The sequence below is a fragment of the Panthera uncia genome, chromosome F1 (assembly GCF_023721935.1).
Source record: "Panthera uncia isolate 11264 chromosome F1, Puncia_PCG_1.0, whole genome shotgun sequence".
Taxonomy (NCBI): domain Eukaryota; kingdom Metazoa; phylum Chordata; class Mammalia; order Carnivora; family Felidae; genus Panthera; species Panthera uncia.
The window spans coordinates 58,624,065-58,638,211 of NC_064813.1; positions in this window are offsets into that span (position 1 = coordinate 58,624,065).

Below are 14,147 nucleotides of genomic sequence, written 5' to 3' on the forward strand. Positions count from 1 at the left end.
TTGGTAGGGGGAGGAGGTAGAGCTGGCTTAACCAGACTTTGTCGAAAACAGAAAACCAGTGGAACCAAAGGTTACAGACAGGAGTGGGGACTGTAGCAAAACAGAACAAAAAGGGAGGGGAGAGGAGTGTCAGAAGAATGCATGAATGACTCATTCCTGTGGCCCAGCTCCCTGGAAGTGCCCTGGGTTCCTGACCTTTTTATGAAGCCTGTATCTGCAGGCCGTCACTGACTCTGTGAGCCCCCACAGCCTTCTAAGAACTATCCTATTCAGCACGTTAGCCAGCGGCCGTTTCTGTTTTCATGAAGAACCACTTAACTGCGCTACGGGCTTCTCACAGGGTCTCCAAAGCTGCGGTCAAACCTTTTATGCATTTCAGCAAAGGACATTATCTAAATAATGACCTTAACTAGAAACGTGGCTTCATTTCTTGCACTTGGGGATTGGCTAGAATTCCAGAATAGCCATTTATTTAATGGCTATGTGATTCTGGGGGAAATTATACAAGTTCTCCGAAATTCGTTTTGCCCTTGTAGATAGATACAAAACTGGTATAGTAACACCTATTTTGCTTGGCTTGTTAGGAAGATAGCACAGAGTCTGGGAGTACTGTAGGCGCTTAATAAATGTTGTTACTACTACTGATTCTTGATGCAGGCACCCCAAACAGTCTTCTTACTAGTCCCTCTGCCTCAGTTTGGGCCTTAAGTATCCTCTGATCTGGACAATTACAGTAACTTTGATGACTGACCAGTGCCTGTAGAATGAAAGTGCAGACTCTCAAACAGGGCATTTCAAGATCCTTAACAGCCTAGACGCAAACTACTTTCCCAGAATGCTCTCATTTAACATGAATTTAACAAACCTATAAGTGCCTAGTAGAGGCCAGGCACCAATAGAACTTACATCCTAATAGGGGAAACTGTCAGTAAAACCAGTATAATTACAGATGGTGACCGAAATTTCAATGAGGCATGGGAAATTGCTCTCCTCTCTTTTGTGCTGCTGCCCCTCCCACCATGAAAACAGAGCGTGTTCCAGGAATCCCTTGTTTCTTCCCTCTGAGTCTCAGAATGAGAAGCATGGCTTGCAGACCCAAACCTGCGTTGCAGTCTGGAGCCAAAGTGGGCTGAACTCAACCAAAGTTAGCGAAGCCCAGCTCAGTCACAGACGTGTGTGAGCCATAAATATTTATTGTGAATCACTGCGAGCTTGGGTTTGTTATTGTAGTCAAACTGAAATAATACAGAGAGAACCAAGAGCCCTTGCTTGTGGACTCAATGTGTGGGTAAGGAAAGAAGTCAAGGCTTCTGTTCTGAGCAATAGAATGGAGAAAGGCATCACTTACCAAGGAATTACCACAGTAGGTAGAGGAGATGGGTGGGGGCAGGAATTTGGGTAGGAGAGTCAGGTTCAGTTTTGGACATCTGTAGCCTGGGTAGGCTAACGGCTGCTGGACAAATAGCTTTAAAATAGGAATGGCCGAACACAATAGATTTTTCTTTTCTTGTTCACAAAGCAGTTCAATGCGGGTATTCAGAGAGTAATGTTTTATGCATTTATTCATGAATCTAAGCCCTTTCTATCTTGTGATCTGCTAGGCTCTATGCCTTCATCTAGCATCATGGGAAGCCAGGAAATGCTTAGTTGGGTGCATAAGATGGGGATTTAGGGAACAATTAGCCAGTCTCTCTAACTGCATTTTATCCTGAGATGCCTCTTAGATATTCAGAAGATAAAGAGTTGCTAGAAGAGTTTAGCTGTCAGGTCTGAGCTTTTGGAAATCAAAGATCTATGCATGGGTTTTATAGTCACATGTAGAGAGAATAGAATGAAGTTCAGGACAGATCAGAGGTCCCTACTATTGGGTTTTTCAACATTTAGAGGTTGGTAAAGGAGGAACAGCAAATAATATATCTAATGGCTTCCTCTTCTGTTCATATTCCTCACGCACCACACTGGCTCTCATTTCACCATCCTCCAGATTTACCCAAAAATCATGCCCCGCCCTTGACAGATGATCACTGGTCCCCCCTCTTCCATTTCTGCCATATTTTATATCCCTAAAAATCCCAAAGAACAATCTAGCCAGACTTGTTCGTGGCTAGAATGAGCGTGCTCAGGAATGTTTGGCTCTTCACTAATGGTAGCTAGTAAGGATTCTCGGGCTACCCTACATTCCTTAAATTCTCTTGTAGTTAGGTGTGGCTATCTCTAGGTGACAGTTCTCCCTCGAGGAATGTTTTAGGTGAGTTCTCTCAAGCTGGTGGTGAGCAGGTGGAGGCCAGAGTAACCTCGGGGGCCAGAGCTGTCAGCCTGGGTCCCTGCATGACCACGCAGAAGAGAGCTTCTCACCGACGGGGAATCGCTTCCCCCAAACGTCGCGTGAACGTAAAGGTTTACTTTGCTTGAGCCGTTTCATTTGGTGTCGTATTTATGATAGCAGTTTAGACTATTCTAAATACATAGAAATTAGAACCAGGAGTGGAGGGCTGCCATAATAAAGATCCAAAATAATGTATCATCAACTTGGTATCTGGGCACCAGCCAGTGAGGCGGATCCTTGTCATGCTGGGGAAATAGAGTTGGTAAAACACTGCCTGAGAGAGCCAGGAAGGCAGATACAGATTCCTCTTGAGCCTATGATAATGGGAATGGAAGTTGGAAAGAACCAGAATTTTAGGGTGAGTTAGCAGCACGTTGCTGCTTTTAGCAAGGTACAGGTCCAAACCCTTTGGAGCCAGATGCTGTTGAGAATTCATTCAAAAGTTTTCTAAATTTAGGAAGTTAAGAGGGCAGATATTATACAGTGTAGCACAAAACTCCCCAGCAGAGTCTGGGATAGCACCCCATAATCAAGCATATTCTTATTTCTGCAGTGAGATGCATGATTATTCACACGAGCAAGGATAAATAGAGATTAAAAATAACCCACACCAATATAGGTCGAATTTTACTGCCATGGAGTTACAGGAATGAGCTACAGTAAAACTTATTTTTCAGAGCTTTTTGGGTTTCACATTTGTGGATAAGGGGTTGTAGATCTGAATTCTTTTTTTAAATGTTTATTTTTGAGAGGGAGAGAGAGACAGAGTGTGAGCAGGGGAGGAGCAGAGAAAGACGGAGGCAGATCCTGAAGCAGGCTCCAGGCTCTGAGCTGTCAGCACAGAGCCCCATGTGGGGCTTGAACTCACGAGCTGTGAGATCATGACCTGAGCCGAAGTCAGATACTTAACCGACTGAGCCACCCAAGCTCCCCTGTGGACCTGAATTATGAGATGTGTCCAGGCAGGAGCTGACTCATTTTCAAGCAGAAAAGGACCAGGTGGGGTAGGAAAAGTCCAGAATTGGAGGCATCTCCGGATTATACCTCAAACTGCAAGAGACAAAACTGTCCTTCCTCAAAGGCCACCCCATTAAAGCTTTTCAGTCCGAAGGAACCAAGCTCTGAGGGAAAGATCAGAATACGGGTATCACCTTCCTCCTATGTTTGTTTCAGATGGTCTTGAAGTAGCCTCCATAAATTAGAAAAAAAAAAAAAGTCTATAGCTGCAAATCTGTATTTCTCTCTCTCTTTTTTAAGTTTATCAATTTATTTTGAGAGAGAAGTGGAGGGAGGGAGGGAGAGTCAGAGAGAAAGGGAGAGCGAGAATCCCAAGCAGTCTCCATACTGTCAGTGCAGAGCCTGACGTGGGGCTCAAACCCACAAACCGTGAGATCCTGACCTGAGCCGAAGTCAGACACTTAACTGACTGAGCCTCCCAGGTTCCCCTGTGTTTATCTCTTTATATAAAATTTTGTTAATACAAAGGGGTTTCTCCTATACTCACGGTAGTTAGCTTTAAAAAAAAAAAAAATATAAAGTCTTCATAAGCCTTTTCATATCAGCACTTAGAGCACTAGCTCATTCTCTTTAAAGGTGGCATTTTACTTCAGAGGATGGATGTACCTATACTTTGTTTAGCCAGCTCCTCGTGTAGTTGGTTCCATTTTTTTTCTCTCTCATTATTATGAAAAAGGCTGCAGTCAACATCCTACAAGAGTTGAAGAGACACCTGGCGACTTTTACCAGTATATTCTTAGGGTAAATTCTTAGTGTTGGGATGGTTGGGTTAATAGGTCTGTACATTTTATTTATTTAAAAAAATTAAAAAAATATATTTATTTTGCGAGAGAGAGAGAGTGCGAGCAGGGGAGGGGCAGAGAGAGTGAGAGAGAGAGAGAAAATCCCAAGCAGGCTCTGTGCTGACAGCACAGAGTGATGTGGGGCTCGAACCCACGAACCGAGAGATCAGGACCTGAGCTGAAATCCAGAGTCGGACACTTAACAGACTGAGCCACCCGGGCGCCCCAGGTAGGTACATTTTAAATATCGAAATCAATTGCCAAATTTTCTTGCAGAAAGAATTCATGAATTTGCACTTTGAGTCCACGACAGCAGGCGAGAATGCGCATGCTCAACCAGACAGGTGCGGTGTGGGGCAGTGGTGTGGAGAGTGTCCCAGCCTCTGTGGCTCCGATCAGCAGCCCTGCCTTCCGTTCTCATGGGAGAAGCACTGCATCGCTTTGTCTTGGTTCTCATTTTTCTTACTTTGGTGCAAGCCTGGGAAGGATTACCCATCCACCTTTTTATTTTCTTTAAGCTGCCGGCATATCTTTTCCTTATTCTTCTATTTTGCACTTGTTGTTTGAAATTATTTTGTCAGCCCCAGTGAATTTTAGGCCGTATTGATTGATCGAAGAGAAATTTCATAAATGTATAATTTTGTGTGGTTACATTTATCAGACTTCTGCCTTACAGCCCCTTGGCTTTGCTTTCCTTCTGGGAAAAGCCTTTTCCACTCCAAGATCGAATATATAAATTATTCACGCTTTATTCACAAATTATGTGGATATATTTTATTCAAAATCTTTGATCCATCTGTAATTAATGTTGGTATAAACAATAAATTATAAGCCCAGCCTCATATTTTTTTTAACAGTTCTTCAATTTCCCCAACACTATTTTATTTATGCCACTGACTAGATTACCTGTAAATCCACTAATCAGAAATGACACCTTTAGTATGAACTAAAATGCATGCATATTTAGGTCTGTTTCTGGATTCTTTATTCTGTTCCACTGAGGTCTTTTTCTTCTCTAGTAATAATCAATTTTTTAAACGTTTATTTTTGAGAGAGAGGAGGGGGAGGGACAGAGAGAGAGGGAGACAGAGGATCCGAAGTGACCTCTGGGCTGAGAGCAGAGAGTCCTCTGCTGGGCTTGAACCCACAAAGCATGAGATCATGACCTGAGCTGAAATCAAGAGTTGGACGCTTAACTGACTGAGCCATCCAGGTGCCCCACCAGTAATAAACAATTTTAATCACGGCAGCACTCTCTGGGTTTTTAAAAAAGTCATCTCTTTGGCACCCTCAACAAGGTCTGTAGAATTGGGGATGGGGAATTGGCTGGCAAGACTGGTGGTGCCCATGCCAAAGAATTAGCCAGTCAGGACAGCTAGGGTTGAGGATTCGACCTTTGTGGTTGGTGTGTTTGGTGAGACCAGGGCCAATGGCTCAGCCAATGTGGCTGGGGCTGCCAGGGCCATGGCCCAAGGAGACTGTGCGAGTGGTCAGGAGATTGGTTACCACTGGGGAATTGGCCAAAAAAGTAAAGATTGAGAACGGTGGAATCCAGTTTCTCACGATCTGAAAAGGAAATTACAAAACATGGAAAAGCAGAGGCTGGAGAAAACCCTGTGGTGATGGTTTGGAGTTGGAAATGTTTGTGAACCCACGGTTGTCAGTATGTGTAGATAGACTGACATAAACACAGATTTATAGGCAAAGTGTATGTGTGTTCACGTATTTTTAGTTCTGTCTCCTGTGAGGGTGTAGAAGCAATAATATCCCAGTAGCAATGAGCATAACCAGTGCCCAGATCTTGGTTTCTATTTTCTTTAATGTTTATTTATTTATTTTGAGAGAGGGGTTATGGGTGGGGGAGTGGCAGAGAGAGAGAGAGAGAGAGAGAGAGAGAGAGAGAGAATCCCAAGCAGGCTCCACGCTGTCAGTGCAGAACCGAATGTGGGGCTCAAACTCACAAACCTGGAGATCATGACCTGAGCTGAAATCAAGAGTGGGATACTTAACTGACTGAGCCACCCAGGTGCCCCCCAGATCTTGGTTTCTAAATACCATTTTCCACTAAAAGGAACCAGGGATCTTTGGGTAAATGGCTGATTCCAGATATGGAAAAAACAAGTAAAGTTTGAGCCTCAAAGATATATTTGTGCCAGAAAGTAAAAATTGTTCAAAGAGTAATACGGGGTATGTCATAAGGACGTAAGAATCAGCTTAAGGGAGCTTCCACTGGCTAAGCCTGGGAAAATTCGAGCAACAAACATATAGTAATAGTAACAAATATAATCTGCTCAATAAAGTAGAAACCCATGAGTCCATACTGAATCAGTCAATCAATAAGAAGGGAAAACTGCACAGTATGATACTAATTAATAAGTGCAGAGGGAATGATGGAACTAGAAGCATTTTGCAATCGTTATAGTAATAATTGATTCAGGTCAGATTCATTAATGGATGCTAAATCCAGTGGGTGAATGTTTGACGAGGGACCGAATATTTGCCTAATTTCAAAGTTGTCTCCACACAGATGATGCGTTAAATGTTTATTAATTAATGGCAAATACTTCCCAGTTAATTTTACCATAGAGAATTCTGACAGACACTATCTTATAAATGTTAAAATACCACCAGTATTGGGATAAATAGACAGTGTGGACTTCCTGATAGGCTGCCATTAGAAGAACATAGCATCCCTTTTGGGGTATTTCTACCAAGAATATATAGTTTGCATGTAATTAGAAGGCAATATCAGATAAATCCAAACTGTGGGACTATCTTACTCAGCTAGGCTGCCATAACAAAATACCATAGACTGATTGGCTGAAGCAACAGACGCTTATTTCACGGTTCTGGAGGCTGAGATCACAGTGAAGGCTTCCTGACTCGTAGACGCCCATCTTGTCACTTTGTCCTCACGTGACAGAGAGACAGAGATAGAGACAGAGATCGAGACAGAGACAGGCAGAAGGAGAGAGGGATTTCCCCCTCTTCTTATAAAGGTACTAATCCCGTAATGAGGTCCCCCCCTCATGACCTCATCTAAACCTAATTACCTCCCAAAAGCCCCATCTCCCAATACCATCACAATGTGGGTTAGGGTTTCGACATACATATTTAGGAAGGACACAAACATCCGATCTGTTAACAGGGATTTTCTACAAAGTAACTGGCCTGTTCTCATTAAAAATGGTCAAGGCCATAAAAGATAAGGAAACACTGAGGAACTAGAGGCTAAAGACACATGACAACTAAGTGTTAGGTGTGATCCTGAATGAGATCCTAGACCTATAGTAGATACTATTAGGATGATTGACAAAATTTGAGTGGGATCTGTGGATTAGATCGAATCAGGCGAGCTCTGTTTCTAGAGGCACTTTCCTGTTAGCCTGGACCAAAGCCAACGGCCGAACCTGTGGTAGATGGCTTGTGGAGGGCCCACCTGGCTGACCCCTGAGGGTGGGCTGCAGGAGCCCCGAGTGATGCCCAGCTGGCAGCCAGCAAGAAAACAGGGACCTTGGTCCTGCAATGGAAAGGAGCTGAATTCTGCCCCAACCTGGATGAACTTGGAAGAGGACCCCAAGCTCCAGATGGGTCTGCAGCCTGGTCAACACCTTGCTTTAGCCTCGTGGGAAAAGAAATTTCCATTGTTTAAGCCACCGGGCTGTGATGTTCTGTTATGGCAGCTCGAGCAGATTAATACAGTGGTGTACCCAGTGATGGGTTGACTGGTCAGTCTTCTCTAAATAGTTCAAGTGCGATCAAAGTGTGAGAATCTAGTTTTTCAGTGACTGTATAGACAGGGGCCTGGCTTCAGAAGGAAGGAGGGACTGGGTGGAGTAGGGAAAAAAAAATTTTTTTTTAACATATCCAAAGAATGAGTCACTCCAAACAACTCAGTTTTCTGAAAAGCTGAATGCATAAAAGCACTTAATATCCTTTAAAAAAATTATTTTGAATGGGCAGTTATTTTTACAGTCTTTGTTTTCTTTTTACTTTTAAGCTTTCGTAAACAGAGTCAATGCACATTATTAAAGTCCAATGGGGGGAGGGGAGAGAGGGATGGAGAAAGGATTATCATGAAAGTGCTGATTCACCTATGAGGTTGTCTCCTGCCTCAACTCGTCCGGTCCCCAGATACAACTTTAAACCTTTCTATTTTTTTCCCCTGTGGTGGTATCTCCATATTTCCCAACAAGAACCTTACACCATTTTTTAACTGTATCCACTTTACGCCTTGCCATCCTAGTAGGAGAGGAGTTAGTTCACCTCCATCACCTTTAAAATGTGTTCACCACTTACCCACCTTCCAAAATGGCTCGAACTCCCGTCTCATTTCCTCCACTGTAATCGGGCGTCTTTAAGCGAAACATTGAAATCTCAACCTCTTGGTGCGCAAACAAGAGACAGTGTTTAATTTCCCATTGTGAACCTTGATGCCTCTACTGCCTTCTGCCCCTCTTTACCCCATTTTCATCCCCCCGCTTTTTTTTTTTTAACGTTTATTTATTTTTGAGACAGAGAGAGACAGAGCATGAATGGGGGAGGGGCAGAGAGAGAGGGAGACACAAAATCGGAAGCAGGCTCCAGGCTCTGAGCCATCAGCCCAGAGCCCCACACGGGGCTCGAACTCACGGACCGCGAGATCGTGACTTGAGCTGAAGTTGGACGCCCAACCGACTGAGCCACCCAGGCACCCCCATCCCCCCCGCTTTTGACAGCTATAGATTTATTTGACAAAATCCAGATGAATAACATTTTTACTTTGTTTTGAAACTACGGTTTTCCCATAATTTATCTATAGTTCAGTTCTACAAGTCGAAAGTCAATAACTGGTGTTAAAATTATGATGGTGTAAATCCTGTTTATGACAAAAGCAAATATCGTGTTGGGCTTCTTTATAATTTGTTTTGAAACTCTGGTTTTCCCATAATTTTTTTTTACAACTTAAAAAAAAGATTTTTATTAACGTTTATTCATTTTTGAGAGAGCGTGAGCAGGAAGGGGCAGAGAGAGGGAGACACAGAATCCGAAGCAGGCTCCAGGCTCTGAGCTGTCAGCACGGAGCCCAATGTGGGGCTCGAACTCACAAACCACGAGATCATGACCTGAGCCAAAGTTGGACGCTCAACCGACTGAGCCACCCAGGCGCCCCTTCCATAATTTATCTGTTGTTCAGTTCTACAAGTCGAAAGTCAGTAACTGGTGTTAATATTATGATGGTGTAAATTCTGTTTATGACAGAAGCAAATACTGTGTTGGGCTTCCTCTCTTTATTTCACGTCATGACCTCTCTACCTCTTAACGATAATGGTGTTAAACTGGAATAAAATGAACGTGTGTTAGCGTTCCTTCGTAAGTCAGCATTGTAATTGTGAACCCAGGGGCGCCTGGGTGGCTCAGTCGGCTGAGTGTCCGACTTCGGCTCAGGGCATGATCTCACGGTTCGTGGGTTCGAACCCCATGTCGGGCTATATGCTGACAGCTCAGAGCTTGGAGCCTGCTTTGGATTCCGTGTCTCCCTCTCTCTCTGCCCCTCCCCTGCTCACACTCTACCTCTGTCTCAAAAATGAATACACATTAAAAAAATTAAAAAATAATTGTGAACCCCAAATACTTTGCTTGCCATAATCTAGTGATGTCTTTCTTCCAGTATAAATAATAACTACTATTTATTGAGTACCTACTATCAGGCGTTCTGATGTGCAATATTCTTGTTTTATCTTAATAACAATCCTGTATTACTCCTATTTTTACAGATGAGAAAACACAAGATAAGTAGCTGGGAGGACTGAATTTGAATGACTGACACCAGGTTGGGTTGACCAACTCATCCCTGTTTGCCTGGGACTTTCCAGTGTTAGCATTCAAAATCCTGTGCCTTGGGGATCGCCTCGGGCTCAGAGCACCTGGGATCATTGGACATCCTACAAGTCCAGACACTCTTTCTCTTTCTTCTTTTGAAATTATTCACCACCACCACCACCACCACCACAATATTAGTAATCAGTCATTTCCATGGCTTGGGGTTCACGGCTCTTCTGCTAATGGCTTGTCTGATCTGGGAGTTGTTACCAAAGCCTGGATTGATGTCAAGACTGGAAGCATCTGCAAGGCTGCATGCCACTTATTTTTCAACATATTGAAAGATATTCTTCTCTGTCAGGCTCTATTAGGATGGTAATTTTTCTGTATGGAGCATGCTTTAGGGGCTCCCTTTGCTGGTTCCCCCTCACGTTCATACCTCCTACTACAGGAGCACCTCAGAATTCACCCCGCGAACTGCTTTTCTGTCTGCACGCTTGTATGGTGTCTCATCTACTCCCATGACTTTAAATCTCATCCATTTGAGCCTATGAATCCTAAATATACGTTGTCAGTTGGGTTCTCCCCTGAACTCCTGACACAGATGACCTATTGGACATCTCTTCTTCAAGATGGAATAGTCACCTTAAAGTTAAAACATCTCTAAGTGACGGGCGCCTGGGTGGCTCAGTCAGAATCAAGTGCCTGACTCTCGATTTCAGGTCATGATCTCACGGTCTGTGAGTTCGAGTCCTGCATTGGGCTCTGCACTGGCAGCGGGGAGCCTGCTTGGGATCTTCTCTCTTCCTCTTTTCCTGCCCCTCCCCTCCTCGTGCTCGCTCTCTCTCTCTCTCTCTCTCTCAAAAAATAAAGAAACTTAAAAAAAAAAATCTCTAAGTGGATTCCTCACATTCCCTGGAAAATTTGCTTCTCTCACGGTCTTGCGCATTCCCAAATCCTTCCAGTTGTTCAGGCCAACTTTAGAGCATCATTGACTCTTCTTTTCAACTCTCACACTGTGTAAAATCTAGCAAATGCTCCAAAATGCACCCAGAATCTGACTACTTCTCACTACCTTTGCACTAAGGGCACTCTGGTCCAAGCCATGTCCAACGTCATTTAGGGCAATAATAGCCTCTGAACTGGTCACCTTAATCCCACTCCTGCCCATCTGTCTTACCTAGTCTCAGTAAAAGTCCAGAGTAATCATTTTCTTATTTTTATTTTTTATATTATTTTATTTTTTAAAGTTTTATTTATTTATTATTTTTTTAATGTTTACTTTTGAGAGTGAGAGAGAGACAGAGACAGAGCATGAGCAGGGGAGGGGCAGAGAGAGAGAGGGAGACACAATCTAAAGCAGGCTCCAGGCTCTGTGCTGTCAGCACAGAGCCCAACGCAGGGCTTGAACTCCTGAACTGTGAGATCATGACCTGAGCTGAAGTCGGATGCTTAACCAACTGAACCACCCAGCTGCCCCCAAAGGTTTTATTTATTTAAGTCATCTCTATACCCCACTTGGGGCTCGAACTCACAACCCTGAGATGAAGAGTCGCATGCTCCAACCAGGCTCCAGCCGGGCACCCCCAGAGTAATCCTTTTAAAACACGTGTTGTGTCACCCCCTGCCCAAAGCTCACAGATTGCTCTCTGTCTCACCCAGAGGGCGAGCCCAGCACTCAGGATGGTCTTGTGTTATGTGGTGCATCAGCCTGTCACTGTCCTGACTCCCATCTCCAGTCACCTGGCGTCCTTGCTCCTTGAAAACTCCAGGTATGGTGTTTGCCATTCTCTTTGCATGGACAGGTACTCCCCAGATTATCTGGAAGCAGGCCTAGCTACATACACTGCAGTGCCCCGTACAAAATGCAAATGTGGGGCTTCTTATTCGAACTTTATTAAGATTTTCACGACTGTGACAGCAGAGCCCAAGCCCAGGCATAGGGCCCTTCTGGGCAGAGTCTGGAAGTTTCCCTCCTTCAACAGCTTCAGGACTTTGTTCAAAAACCATCATCATCATCATCATCTTTTTTTTTTAAAGCTATTTTTTTTTAATGTTTATTTATTTATTTTGAGAGAGAGCAAGCCCAAGGAGGGGAGGGGCAGAGAGAGAGGGAGAGAAGAATCCTAAGCAGGCTCCACGCTGTCAGCGCAAAGCCCGATGTGGGGTTTGATCCCATCCACCATGAAATCATGACCTGAGTTGAAGTCAAGAGTCAGACGCTTGACCGACTAAGCCACCCAGATGCTCCCAAAACTCATCTTCTTATTGAAGCCTCTTGCCCTGATAACCTTGTTTAAAACCTTAATACCTACCTCTGCACCTAAAACTCCTTATATACCCTCCATGATGTCCTCTTCCTCTTGGGTGTTTCTTACCCTCTAACACACTATAGTTTACTCACTTTTTTTGCATTTTTTTCTGACCTCTCCCTGGATTAGAATAGATGAGACCTGGGGTTTTGTCTCGGTCAAAGCTGTTTCCCCTGCACCTAGAACAGCGCCTGAAAGAAAGAAAGAATGGGGGCGCCTGGGTGACTCAGTCAGTTAAGCCTCTGACTCTTGATTTCAGCTCAGGTCATGATCTCAACAGATTGTGAGATTGAGCCCTGCATCAGGGTCTGGGCTCACATTGCAGACCCTGCGTGGGATTCTCCCTCTCTCTCTGCCCCTCCCCCCACTCACGTACTCTCCCTCTCAAAATAAGTAAATTAAGAAAAAAAAAAAAAAGAATGAATGAATGAATACGTTGATTTTGCAGTCCTCTGGTAGAAAAAGCCAAGCTTTGAAATCCGTCCTTTAGAGGGAAAATTCCGTGGACTTGCAATATTCGTATAAAAATAACACAAGTCGCTTCCATTTACTTCTTTTTTTTTACCCCAGGACATGCTGGGACCACAGAAGAGCTGGGCCATCTCGTCTTCTAGAATTCAGGCTCTCCACACGAGCTTTGTCCTAAGCACTTCTGCCTCTCCTTTTAAGGTTCTAAAGTTGCCATTGTTTTGAATCCTTCGCCCTTTTTCCCTTTGAAAAGTAGTGTTATTGATAATATTATGGTTTGGAATTCACAAGTTATGAAAGTGAAAAGCCTTCTGTCCTTGTTCGTCCAGTCACCTTGTCCGATCCCTTCCTTGGAAAAAGCCAATTATCTTTCAAGCCCCCTGTGAATCCTCCCAGAGATATTCTATGCAGACACTGTACTAATAAATGCTAGTGTGATGTGTAGGTATGCTGCCTTCATTTTTCATGAAATGGTTCGAGAATAGCGTATGAGAACGGGGCCATTTCTGTCTCCATTTTGATTGAGGCTCCAAGACTCTGGTTTTAAATACACCACGTTTCTCAGCAAGATGGCAGGGGGCCTTTGCAGTCCTTGGAAAAGAGTCCTGAAAACTGGTTTTGCAAACTTGGAACCTTCACCATTTAGGCTATAAGAGAATCTGGAAAGGTCAAGGTGGAGTCAAGATTGATTAAGAGCTTTTGCCTTGGACTTTGAGTCCGAGGTAAGTCACGCCTATTCCCGCAGGGAAGCACGTTTTTCCCTGAAGGTGGTTCTTCAATGGAGGGGAGTGGCTTCCACACACAGGGGGCGATGGCCATGTCTGGAGACATTTGGAGTTGTCCTGACTGGAGAGAGGCCAGAGATGATGCTAAATATCCTGCAGGGCACAGGACAGTCCCCACAAGGAACACCAAGTACACAGCCTCAAATGTCACTGGTGTCGAGGTTGAGGAACACTGGCCCAAGGAGGGGGGCTGCTTTGGGACCACTTGAGCAGTGGGGAGATGTCTCTTGCAGTTGGAGAACACAGGGAACCGCTGTTTGGCCCACATGCGGAGGCGCTGAGGCTGCCTTTGCTGCGTTCCTGGTGCAGAGGTGAAGTGAGGCTGCTGAGTGGAGAGGGCAGCCTGTGCTCCCGGCACGTTTGGTAAGAGGGAGCGTCAGGGGTTCTTGTGGGACGAGATAAGGACTGTGATGGCAGAGCAGGACCGCTACGTGGAGGGAAGAGTGAGCTCAGCCGGGGCTATGGAGGGAGGAAGCCGTCATAAGTACTAACCTGTGCCAAGGGAGCCATGGGGGAGATACATCCAGTTGGGATGGGGAGAGGGGAGATGTGGTGTGTGGTTGTCTTTGAAACACCTCCCAAAGTGCTTCAGGAGAGAACGCATTTGGCTCAAACCCCTGGAAAGCCCAGCAAGCGTCACATAAAAGTTTGGCTG